The 12099-nt window shown below is 27.3% G+C and overlaps 2 long non-coding RNA genes across 3 annotated transcripts in view; both read right to left on the reverse strand.

Annotated features, from left to right (window-relative positions):
• Positions 1–1811, reverse strand: part of LOC126908997 (uncharacterized) — a 5553-nt gene extending 3742 nt beyond the window's left edge. Inside the window, exon 1 of the long non-coding RNA XR_007704894.1 lies at positions 737–1811. This is a non-coding gene — a long non-coding RNA (uncharacterized LOC126908997). The remainder of the gene's footprint in view (positions 1–736) is intronic.
• A 6974-nt stretch (positions 1812–8785) lies between these two features.
• LOC126908996 (uncharacterized) overlaps positions 8786–12099 on the reverse strand; it is a 7133-nt gene continuing 3819 nt past the window's right edge. The window contains exons 3-4 of one of the 2 annotated variants that reach the window (XR_007704892.1): positions 10072–10211; positions 8786–10007 (exon numbers count right to left, since the gene is read on the reverse strand). This is a non-coding gene — a long non-coding RNA (uncharacterized LOC126908996). Of the gene's footprint in view, positions 10008–10071; positions 10236–12099 lie in introns of both variants that reach the window. The other variant, XR_007704893.1, reaches the window with a different exon arrangement.

Below are 12099 nucleotides of genomic sequence, written 5' to 3' on the forward strand. Positions count from 1 at the left end.
ATACATATTTAAGATAGTATCTATTAGAATTTATTTAACTTAGGTAAAACGTCATATTTTCTTTATAAAGTTATGCCTATGTGATAAAATAATAGAAAGTTATAATATTGAAAACTATGTCTATAACGGCCACTCAAACACAACTGCCCTTTGTTAGTTCGACGTCAGTAACTCCGGGCTACAGACGACTAGAATTGTCACATCAGCATTTCCCTCTATGTTAATTAATATGTATTACGAATTAAATAAATAGAAATAAAACGTGTGTAATATAAGTGGTAAGAACATAGTAATAAATGTTCTTACATTACCCTATCCTCTATTAAAGGTTCGACTCTGAACTTTATAAAAGGTCAAAATATTAAGAGAATAAAATTTTGTTCTCGAAGTTCGTTACCACTACAAGATTTTTTCTTTTATTTACATTTCGTAGGGTAAATTTATATATGAGTTTTAGGTTACAAAGTTAGACTTATGCATTGCGATTGAATAGAAATAAATATATAAATCTTTTATGTGTTTAAATTTATTTTACAATCAATATTAATTTAAATTAACCTAATTTATAAAATAAAAACGGTGCTAAAAATTCTACAAATTTACAATTTGCTATCTTACTTTTAACTAGACAATGCATAATAACTTATATAAAAAATAAAAATTGTGATAATGGGACTATTTTATAGTTATTATACAATATAAAAATATTCATGTATTTAAATAATACTTATTATACCTAGTTTACTAGTCCAACTGTACATAACGTAAAAATCAGAATCAGTTTTCGATACGCGAATAAAAAATAAACAATTAGTCAATGACAAAAAGTTGTAAATTGATGTTGCTAATCTTGCGCTTAGTAGTCAATGACAGTTAGTTTCAATATATATTATCTAGTAATATAATATTACTCTATAATTTAATGTGTACTGAAATAATAAAAATGAAAGTTATTAGACAGTTTGCCGTGAAAACGGCAGTTTTGTTTAAAGTTGTTAAGTGGATGATCATTAATGTTTTTTTAGCAATCGACCTGTCAATGCCTGTAACATATCTAAAAATTAATTTTCATTTTATTTAACCAACCTTAATTAATATCATGCAGTATATTAACTTATATAAAAACTGTATATTTGATTAATATGATCAGAAAAATTAACAAAAACTAGTATATCAATTGCTATTCAGTTATTGTAAAAATTTTAAAATCTTGAATTATGTGTTATATCGACTTATGTAAGTATATTATTTAAGTTCATTTATTAATAACGTATTTTTTGTTCAACATAAAATGCAGTATGGTTTTATCGTTGTAGTTTGAATTGTTAAATAGTAAAACTTTTATCATTATTAAGTTGTAATTCATGTTTTCTTTCTTTTTTTTTTTAATAGTCCGTCAGATGATGCCGGAAAAAATAATCGTCGGACACGCTGGAATAAAATACAAATCAATTATAATAAATATGCTTATAGCAATAATAATTAGACTGAACTATAAGTTTTTTAGCTTCGATGCGAAGCTGAGAAGGTATTGGTTTTACTAAGATATGTTTTTTTATTTTTTGTCTGTAATCACTTTTTCTCAGCTCTCACCGAACCGATTTCTTTCAATGATACGTCAAAAGATCACAAATCGTATCTAGTCGAAGACATTACCCTCAAAAATTGAAAAAAATCCCCTCGTTCCCCGTAAATGGGGGAAACCTCTAAAAAAATTACAAATTTAAAAATCGCTAATTTTCAAAATTTTTTCAATTTTTTTTACTAAAAATTGCTATAACTTTTTTAAAAATAACCAAATCAATATAATTTTTTTTATAAAAATGCATGATATTATTACTTTTCATTTCGTATATTTTTTTTTTATATGTGACCCTTTACTTGCCCACAAGGGGGAATTTAAAATGACAACTTTTTCACAAAAAATTAACTTTTTCAACTTAACTTTTGAAAATGTTCCGGAAGGTCTGACACTTTTATATATATCTTAAATAAAATCTAATGTAATTTACTTTATGATGCAAAAAAAAATTTCGGACTTTATTTTATCTTCACGGTGAAAATGGCTACCGAATGCTATTATTGTGTGAAAATTCTCGATTTTATTTTTTACATTTTTAACTTTATAATGCTATGACATATTGAAAAGTGTATGGATCAACATTNTCTATGACATATTGAAAAGTGTATGGATCATAACATAATTTTTCTATGAAAAATACTATTTTTTAATAATCTCTTTTTCATTCGACATACTTTATCTTAATCAGGATATTAATAAGGAACTAGCAGATTATGTAGCTTTTGGAATAATCCACCAATTTTTTAAAATNGTAGCTTTTGGAATAATCCACCCATTTTTTAAAATTAAACTCTATCTAAAGATTTGCATCGAAGCGTTTTTTTTTTTATAGTGATTTTAATCACTGTCAGATATCATTATACTTGATCCATCTATGTCACGTCACCACTGTGCTGCGACCCCCGTGTGCTGGGTTGGGGTTTTTTTTTTTTTGACTTCTAAAATGTGCCATTTTTTTTTAAAATAAACATAATAAATAATAAAATTAATAATAAACTGTTAATCGAAGTCATAAATAATTATAGTAATAATCATCATCAGACAGTGCCGGAAAAGTCTTCGGTCGCTGCTGGAATAAAAGAAAATTTGATAAAAATAATATAATACTCATAAAATTTAATAATTATCAAAATCTAAAATAATATTAATCGAGCAGCATTATGATGCTAAAATATTTGATTTTAATAAGTAATACTATATAAGTGTAATACTACGTAAAATATTTAACATCATCAAACGTCGTCACGTGAGCTAATGGTGAATGTCAGGGTCACGTTTTTGTGATGTCGCGGTAGCCAATCGCTTCATCAGCAAGAACGTTAGGTGTTATTACCGACCAAACTAGAGTTTCATATGTTAACATAGTAAAGTACGTTAAACCGAGAATAATCAGTATTTTTAAAATTTAAAAAATATTTCTATAATATGCGTACGAATTAAACCATCCCAAAATAATAGCGTATTCATAAATTATAAATGGCAAGCTAGTTAAAGATGTTTATTGCGCTATAATAAAATGTAAAATTAATATTAATAGCAACTTGTAAGCAGTAAAGTATAGCATTTAAGCCACAATTCTCATTTTAGAAATAATTGTGGTTCTTTAATATTGTAACCTCTTGTTACTATAATTTTTGTTTAAATACGATAAAGAATAAAATTTTTTAAAAACATTTATAATTAATTCAAACACTTTTAATCATCTACTCTATAAGATGCATTGCATATTATGTTTTGATGTGTATTATTTATACATAAATAGTTGACAAAATTATTGTCGCGCTAGTCAGCATTTATTTTTGATCCTTTATCCGATGACTGACAAAAGTAAAAATATAAATTCAAGAATTAATATAATTATTATTCAAGACCACGTCTAATTAAGATAGTAATTATATACAACAAAATTAATTGAGAGTAAAAATTATTTATATTTACAATTATAATTGAGTAAGCCATCAATAATCGAGAAGAAAAAAAATAATAATGATTAATCTAAAACAACAATAAAATAAATAAATATAGTAAAAATGTGGTTTAAATTTAAGTAAAATTGTAAAGTTGAGTTATTTTATTCTCCTGACCTGCTGTGAAATGGTTTTATTTGGTCAATATGGACCGGTAAATTTGATCTGTTATTTTTTGGCATTTTTATAATGTATGTAAAAGGTGGATAAGCTTTTATAATTTCATTTGGTCCATTGTAACGATCTCGAAATTTAGTATTAGATATTTCGTTTTTGACTAAAACTTTATCACCAATATTATATTGTGTGGTTTTCGACAAAGGATGCTTTTGTTTAACTTGTTCAGACGCTTGTTTAAGCAATCCAGGAACTAATTTTCTTATTTTCTTGATTTTTGAAATCTCTAAGAGTATGTTTTGATCTTCTGGTGGTATTAAAGCTAATTCAAAGAGACTTTTGGGCTCGAACCCATGGACTAAGTAGAATGGTGAATAACCTGTAACTTTATGAATAGAACTGTTGTAAGCAAATACCATATATGGTAGATAATCTGACCACAATTTTTCATTATCTTTAACATAATTAGAGATCTTATCAACTAAAGTTTGGTTTTGACGCTCTACTTGGCCCTGAGATGTTGGATGATAGGGTACGCCGAATTTCTGGTCTACATTTAATAATTAATAATGATTCTAATAGTTATTTAACCGTTTTACCTGTGAAATGTGTTCCATTGTCGCTTTTTATAGTACGCATACATCCAAAACGTAATATAAGATCTAAAAGAAATTTAACTTTACTACGCGTATTTGCATTTGCGTACGCTTTCGCTACGCAAAACTTACTTATTTTGTCTGTCGCTACTAGAATGTATTTATTAGATTTTGAATTACTAATGGCCCAATATAGTCCAAATATATTTCTTGCAAAATTTTCCCTTTTTCTAGTGGGTACATTTCTATTTTAGGCGGTTTGGGTTGTTTAAAAGGCTTACGTTTTTGACAATCTAAATACGAAAAAACATACGTTCTTATTTCTTTACGCATTTTAGGCCAATAATAACGTGACCTTATTTTAAAATAAGTTTTAGTAAGACCTTGGTGTCCACCTAGCACCGAATCATGATTTTCGTGAATTACATTTTTTTTAAATTTGCTAGGTAACGCGAGCACGAACTTAGAAGAATCTTTAAAACTATTTTTGTAGTATAATACATTGTTATCCTTTATATAATTTTTTGATTTATTAAGCCATGTAGTATTGCTTTCATTTGGATTTTTAATTGCAATTATGATATTTTGTAAATAATTATCCGAAGCTTGTTCTAATTGGATATTAATTGGTTGTACTAAATTTACGTTGAGTTGTTGTAATATTGTATGCACGCCTATTTTTGAAAGCTCTGTAAATTCAGAAAGTTTTGGTGGTTCGTCTATTATTCTACTAAGACAATCTGCAGCTTTGTTAAAAATTCCTTCTTTATATTTTATAGAATTATCAAAACCTGTTAATTTAACTTTAAGTTTATTAACTATACGTGAATCAGTATTAATATTTAATAAGCTTGTTAAGTTTTTGTGATCAGTCCAAATTTCGAAGTACTTTCCATGAACATAAGGACGAAAAACAATTAATGCGTGAACATTTTCTAGACACTCTAAATCCATTGCGCTATATCGGCTCTCAGCTTTAGTTAGTTTTTTGGATGAATTTCATTATTTTGATTACGTTGCTGGAGGATAGCACCTAAATCCAATTTAGAACCGTCAGTTACAATTATAGTTTCTGCATTTTCATCGTAGTGAGCTAATACTGGCTGACTAGTTAATTCACTTTTCAGTTCAAGAAAAGCACGTTCATGTGTGTTTTCCCACTTGATGGGTGAACGTTTGTTATTGAGTTTACCTCTAGTTAGATCTGTTAAAGGTTTTGCGATGTTACTAAATTTTGGAATATAACATCTAAAATAATTAGCTAGACCTAAAAAACTGCGAAGTTGTTTAATCGTTTTAGGTTGTGGGAATTTTTGTATAGTTTCTATTCCCNTCGTTTTAGGTTGTGGGAATTTTTGTGTAGTTTCTATTCCCTGTTGAGTGGGTCTTATTCCTTTCGTATCAATAATGTTGCCTAACACTTTTAATTCTTGATAGCCAAATCTACATTTAGATGGTTTTAGTTTTAAGTTATACTTCTTCTAAAAATCTGTAACGTGACAAAAAGTATCTGTTTATTTTTTTTTGTCTATTTGTATATATAGATATTATTTGTGATTTTTTTGTGCGCGTGCGAGATAGTCAGCTGTGTACTACTTCGGACCGGTTCATGGACGGCCTTTGTGTGTACATTCACCCTGCTCCTTTCCTATCTTGAACGTCATTTGCACTGCTCACCACCTACATTTTCGCCTTATGATATGTGATAATTCAACTTTTTCTTAATAATTTCCGGCACTGAGTATTAAAATTTGTTAACCCCACTCTAAATCTAGCCATCGTCGGAACTGGTACGCTAATTTTCGTCCGTAGCGGTGTATTTTTTTTTTTTTTTTGTGCGCTACAACTATTTTGTGTTATATTTTTTTGTCATGAGTGACCGCTGTTTATAATGTAATTTTTATTTATTGGCGTCGGCTGAACCTGCCTCCAGTTTCTTTAGCCCTTCGGGGCTCGTAATGTATAATTTATTATTCATGTTTTGAGCCATACCTATGTTTGTTTGTTTTTTTAGTGCGCCGTGCCTTAAGCACGTGTGGCGAATTTTTTTTTTATTTTTATTTAGGTGCCCCTATTTTTTTTATTTAGGTCCCGTAACATGGCAAGCGTGTACAAGACCAACTGTCATGTTATATCTAGATTATTTATATATATGTTTTATATTATATTTTATGGGGTGATGCGTATATATCATTAGTACAATGTGGTGACGTAGTGCATTTTATTCCAGGGTGTCCCAACATCTTGCAAGCTAAGTGTAATATTCTGTAAGACCACAGAAAAGATTACGTTAACACAATTACACATATAGTATTAACTTTTGGGCAACTATAAAATAAACGTGAATCATTGTCTTTCGTGCCGTCTTCCAGGCACCACTAAAGTACTAAAAAAAGAAAATTAAAATATAATTGAAACATGGAATGATGACTGAATGTGCCTATAAAAAGTATGACACATTCAGGACGCCAATCCCCGTTTATGACTTTTGTGGTACATTATATAAAGGCTGAGGACACTGTTTTTCCAGTCAGTCACTCTTTCATTTTTCTCTTACTTAATAATCGCTTTTGTCTAATTAAACCTTTAAGATTATTTTCTACGTATTTTGGCATATTCTTTATACTGTGAGTCTATAATTTTAACTTTTAACACTAAACTTAAAATATACATTTGTGAAAATAACTAACATTTTTCTACAATAATAAATACGCTTCTGTTAACCAAGTGCTATTCTCGTTTATTAACACACCTACTAGAATCTTGGGTATATTCTTAGTAATCATAAATCCACACTTAAGATTCATTCATCATCGGAGAATATCAGGTAAGAGTAGTTTTAATACACTAACTACATTTATTAAGTAATAACCGTTAGATCTTAATATTATCTTTTATGTATAATTCCCCCTTCACTACTACTACTTGTATTTTTATCTTTCTTTTGGTTATTACATAAGTCTAACTGCATAACCAGTCAGTGACTTGGGGTGTATACCCACCGTGCTTAGCGGTAATGCTGCGATTAATAGCTGGTGTGTACCCGAAGACGTTTGTCGTAATATACCAATGCTCTGCATTACGCATCTTACATTTATCAATATTTAATATTTAATTAATAATATAATTATATTTAATATAATTTAATATAATAATAATTAATAACAATTGTATACAAACAAATAATTTATTTATCTATCATAACATATACACTGTTGTACACTAGCTATTATACAGAGTGGCCGTGATTACTATAATTTACAACCTTGGCATTAATACCACGATAAGAAATTTGATAAGGCAGTTATTACTTATCACTGTCATTCTAAAGTATAAGTCATTTTCATGGAAAAATGTAAAAGGTAAAAAATAAAATCGAGTATTTTCACACAAAAATAGCATTCGGTAGCCATTTTAACCATTAAGACAAAATAAAGTCCGAAATTTTTTTTTACATAATAAAGTATATTACATTAACTTTAATTTAAGATATATATAAAAGTGTCAGACTTTCCGGAACACTTTCAAAAGTTAAATTGAACGATTTAATTTTTTGTGGAAAAGTTTTCATTTTAAATCCTCCCCTGTTGGCAGGTAAAGGGTCAGATTTATAAAAAAAATATACCAAATGATAGGTAAGGACATAATGTATCTATAAAAAAAATTATATTGATTTGTTCATTTTTGAAAAAGTTATAGCAGTTTTAAGTAAAAAAGATTAATCTTTAATAAATAAATCAATGTATTTTTTTTTTTTTTTGTAGCACAACATTTTACAACAAATCGGGGGAACTAGCCTAAAATATTAGCTGTTATTTAGTATTACTAGGAAGAGATACATTATGTTAAAAACTAAGTTATAAATAATATTACAAAAAAACTTATAGAAGTGCTTTTGCTTTTTAGAGTTCAAGACAATTGATCGTTTATGTTGGGAAAATAATTTTACAAAATAACCAACAGGTTATGTTAAAACCTAGCATAATATCAATTAACAACAGAAAAGATATTTTTGTTGGGCATATCACAATAATATTATTGTAATACAGAATTTTATCGGTCACTACACTACGGCGAGAATGGCTAGGAAATCAACTTACCAGATGGACTGTGCTATTAATAATATAGTTAAGACCCGATTTGAATCTATTATTATCATCTCTCAATTAGTGTGTCGTATATTATTATTGCTATCTTATTTGTTATATCATGTTTTTACTACATATTATTGTAGAGTTTTTTGAATCAAACAATATTTTCCTTACCAAAAATTAAAAATTTTTAATAGTTACCGAGAAAATGAGTGTCTTATCCTTATTGAATCACTCTGTATAAAGTTCAATTAAAAATGATACCCCAAGGGTAGTATTTTAGGTTTTTTTGTCTATCTCAAAAACATTAACTTTTAAGAAAAAGTTTATAGAAACTTACCGTTGAAACTATTGACTTGATTTATTTTATAAACCGTCCACTGCATAAAAAAGTTTTAACGCAAAAGTTTTTTTGAATTAAATTTNCTATACAAAAAAGTCATTCACAAGATAAAGTTATTGTTTGTTATTTTTAAACGCTTTATTACATGTTTTTATGTGTTATACTCCAAAAGAAGATTCTAATTTTACAACCTGTCGTTAATTGTTTATGAATATTATGTTCAAGTATTTTTTTATATTTATAACTATAGTTTCTGCTTATACAACTTAAAAGTTGAGATTTTAATTATTGTTTTATAAAACGGCTTCTACATCTAAAATGGATCTTTGGGATACAAATAAAATTTATTTAGGGTACATGTCAAATCCAATCATCGGTATTGAGTTACCATGAAATAAACAAGGACTGTGTGTTATTTTTTATATCATACGTGTGGTTCATTTAAATATTCACTATAGTGCCACTTTAGTTTACAATGAAATTGAAATATTCTGGCAAAAAGCTAGAATACCTATTAAAAAAAAATGTCACTCCGTACAAAAAATTAAATCATTGTACAATGAATGGAGAAAACTACAAAAACATGCGACTAGAAAGTCATCATTAGATACAAAAAATAAAGAGGAATTTGTTAATAAACTTGATGACTTATTTGATATTGCTCATTCTGATGCTTTAAACTTAATTAAAATGGAAGTTCATGAACAATTTTTATTGGCTCAAAAGGAAAAGGGGTGGGCAGGTTATATGTTAGGTGTCGATAATTTCAATGAAAAATATGAAATAAATCAACATATGAAAAATATAGATATAGTCCAAAGAAAAAGAAAAGCATATGATGAAATGAAAATGTTAGGCAATTATAAAAATGTCTTAATTAAAAAAACTAGTACTCCCCATCTTAGAGGTAAAAAGAATATTTTAACTGATAAACTGGCCGCTGCATTTGATAAGTGCAAAATTAGCGACAGAGACGCTGTTCATATATTAATAGCAACTGCAGAATCATTTGATCTCAATACATCTGAACTAATTATAAATAAGACCTCAATTAATAATTTTCGAAAACATTTTCGTAAAAATAGAATGAAAAATATATACAGTAATTTTGATATTTCTTAAGTCCGTGCATCATTCATTGGTATGGAAAACTTCTTCCTTCATTATCAGGAATACAACTAGTTGAAGGGTTACCAATAATTGTGTCATATAATAATGTAGAACAACTACTCGATGTGCCTGAAATTTCTTCTGGTTCGGGAAATGTCAAGCAGCAGCTTGTCTTTGCAGCAATTGAAAAATGGGGTTTAACTGAAAAAGTAAAATCATTATGTTATGATATAACAGCTTCTAATACAGGTAGACATAAAGGTACCTGCATATTATTGTAGCAAATTTTGCAACATGGGGTGTGATATTTTGTATTTACCATGTAGATATCACATTTTTGGAATTGTATTAAAAAGTGTTTTTGAAATCAAATTTAATTTAATTCATCATCTGCACCAGATGTTCCTATATTCAATAAATTTCAAAAGTCTTGGAAAAATATAAATAAAAAAAATTATTCAAGTCGAATGGATAATATTGTTTATTTAGAAAAATTAATTAGTTTTGATCAATTACAACCTCAAATAAATATCAATCTCGAGATGACTATAAGGAATTTATAGAACTGGTCATAATATTTTTTGGTGAAATATATTTGAATGGGATTTATTTTAAACTTCCTAGCTCAATTTATTGTTTTAAAAATATGTTTGTTTAGAGACCAATTTGTATTATCAATCAAAGAGTTTAACAATATTTGTTTGTTGTGTACTTTTATTATAAGTGTATATATTAAACAATAATTTAGTTCACCTAATGCTATTTTAGCGTCAAATTAAGATTTACAATTTATAGAAAATATATTGAATATGAAAAAATAGATATAGATATTTCTAAAGTAGTTTTAAAAAAAGTGTCCGGTCACTTATGGTATTTAATATCCGAAACAGCAACATTGGCATTTTTTGATCAAAAATACCAAAATTAAAATGGTGAATTCATTTAATAATCGCGAAGTAACCCCATGTACGCACAAACGTGTAGTTTTAGAATTCCATGAAATTTATGAATACAATAATAAAAATATTGAAGACTTCATTTCAACGGAATCAAACAATTTTTTTTGAAAAATTTGAAATTGAAACTGATTTTTTAGATTTAGATCCGTTGTTATGGAAAGATAACAATCAATATAGAAAAAGAAAAGAAATTGTAAATTATATGGCAGAGAGGGATGTGAAGCTCATCGAAGAATATAATAATATTTTAATAAAAGATGAAGCATAAAAACAATACCTACTACAGATTGTTAAGTAGTTCTTAGTACCTTATTATATGTAAGTCTGAAATTTTTACTATAATTTTACAAACTATTCAATATATCTTGTGAATAGTAAATGGTAGAAAAAAATGTTAAATAAAAAATATATAGAATATTTAATTAAAAAAAACTCTTGTGCTACACTATTTTACTGGATTTGACAGTTTATAAAATAAATCAAGTTAATAGTTTCAACGGTAAAAATAGAACATTTGCATTTTCATATTTTTATAGGCTAAATAAAAATTTTTTGAAAATTTTTGTAGATATTTTTTTTTATGGAAAAATATTATATCTACTAAAAAGTTTTTATAAACTTTTTTGTAAAAGTTATTGTTTTTCAGAAGTATGTCGAATGAATAAGGGATTATTAAAAAATATTATTTCTCATAAAAAAATTGTGTTGATTCATACACTTTTCAATGAGTTCTAGCATTATAAAGTTAAAAATGTTACCAACCTAACCCAACATCAACTCCTATTTCCTTAATTATATCCAGATTAGTAATTCGTTTAATTATATATTATATAATTTTAGCTTCGATGCGAAGCTGAGAAGGTATTAGTTTTAATATTATGTGTTTTTTTTTTTTTTGTGTGTCTGTTACCACTTTTTCTCAGCTCTCACCGAACAGATTTCTTTCAACGATACGTCAAAAGATCACAAATTGTATCTAGTCGAAGACATTACCCTTCAAAATTGAAAAAATTTCCCTCGTTCTCCGTAAATGGAGGAAACCTCCAAAAAAATTACAAATTTAAAAATCGCTAATTTTCGAAATTTTTTCAATTTTTTTTCTAAATACTGCCGTAACTTTTTCAAAAATGAACATATCAATATAATTTTTTTTATATAGATGCATGATATCATTACCTTTCATTTGGTATATTTTTTTGTTATATCTGATCCTTTAACTGTCCACAGGGGGGGATTTAAAATGACAACTTTTTTACAAAAAATTAACTTTTTCAACTTAACTTTTGAAAATGTTCCGGAAGGTCTGACACTTTTATATATATCTTAAATTAAAG

The sequence above is a fragment of the Daktulosphaira vitifoliae genome, unplaced genomic scaffold (genome assembly GCF_025091365.1).
Source record: "Daktulosphaira vitifoliae isolate Bord-2020 unplaced genomic scaffold, ASM2509136v1 Scaffold_71, whole genome shotgun sequence".
NCBI lineage: Eukaryota > Metazoa > Arthropoda > Insecta > Hemiptera > Phylloxeridae > Daktulosphaira > Daktulosphaira vitifoliae.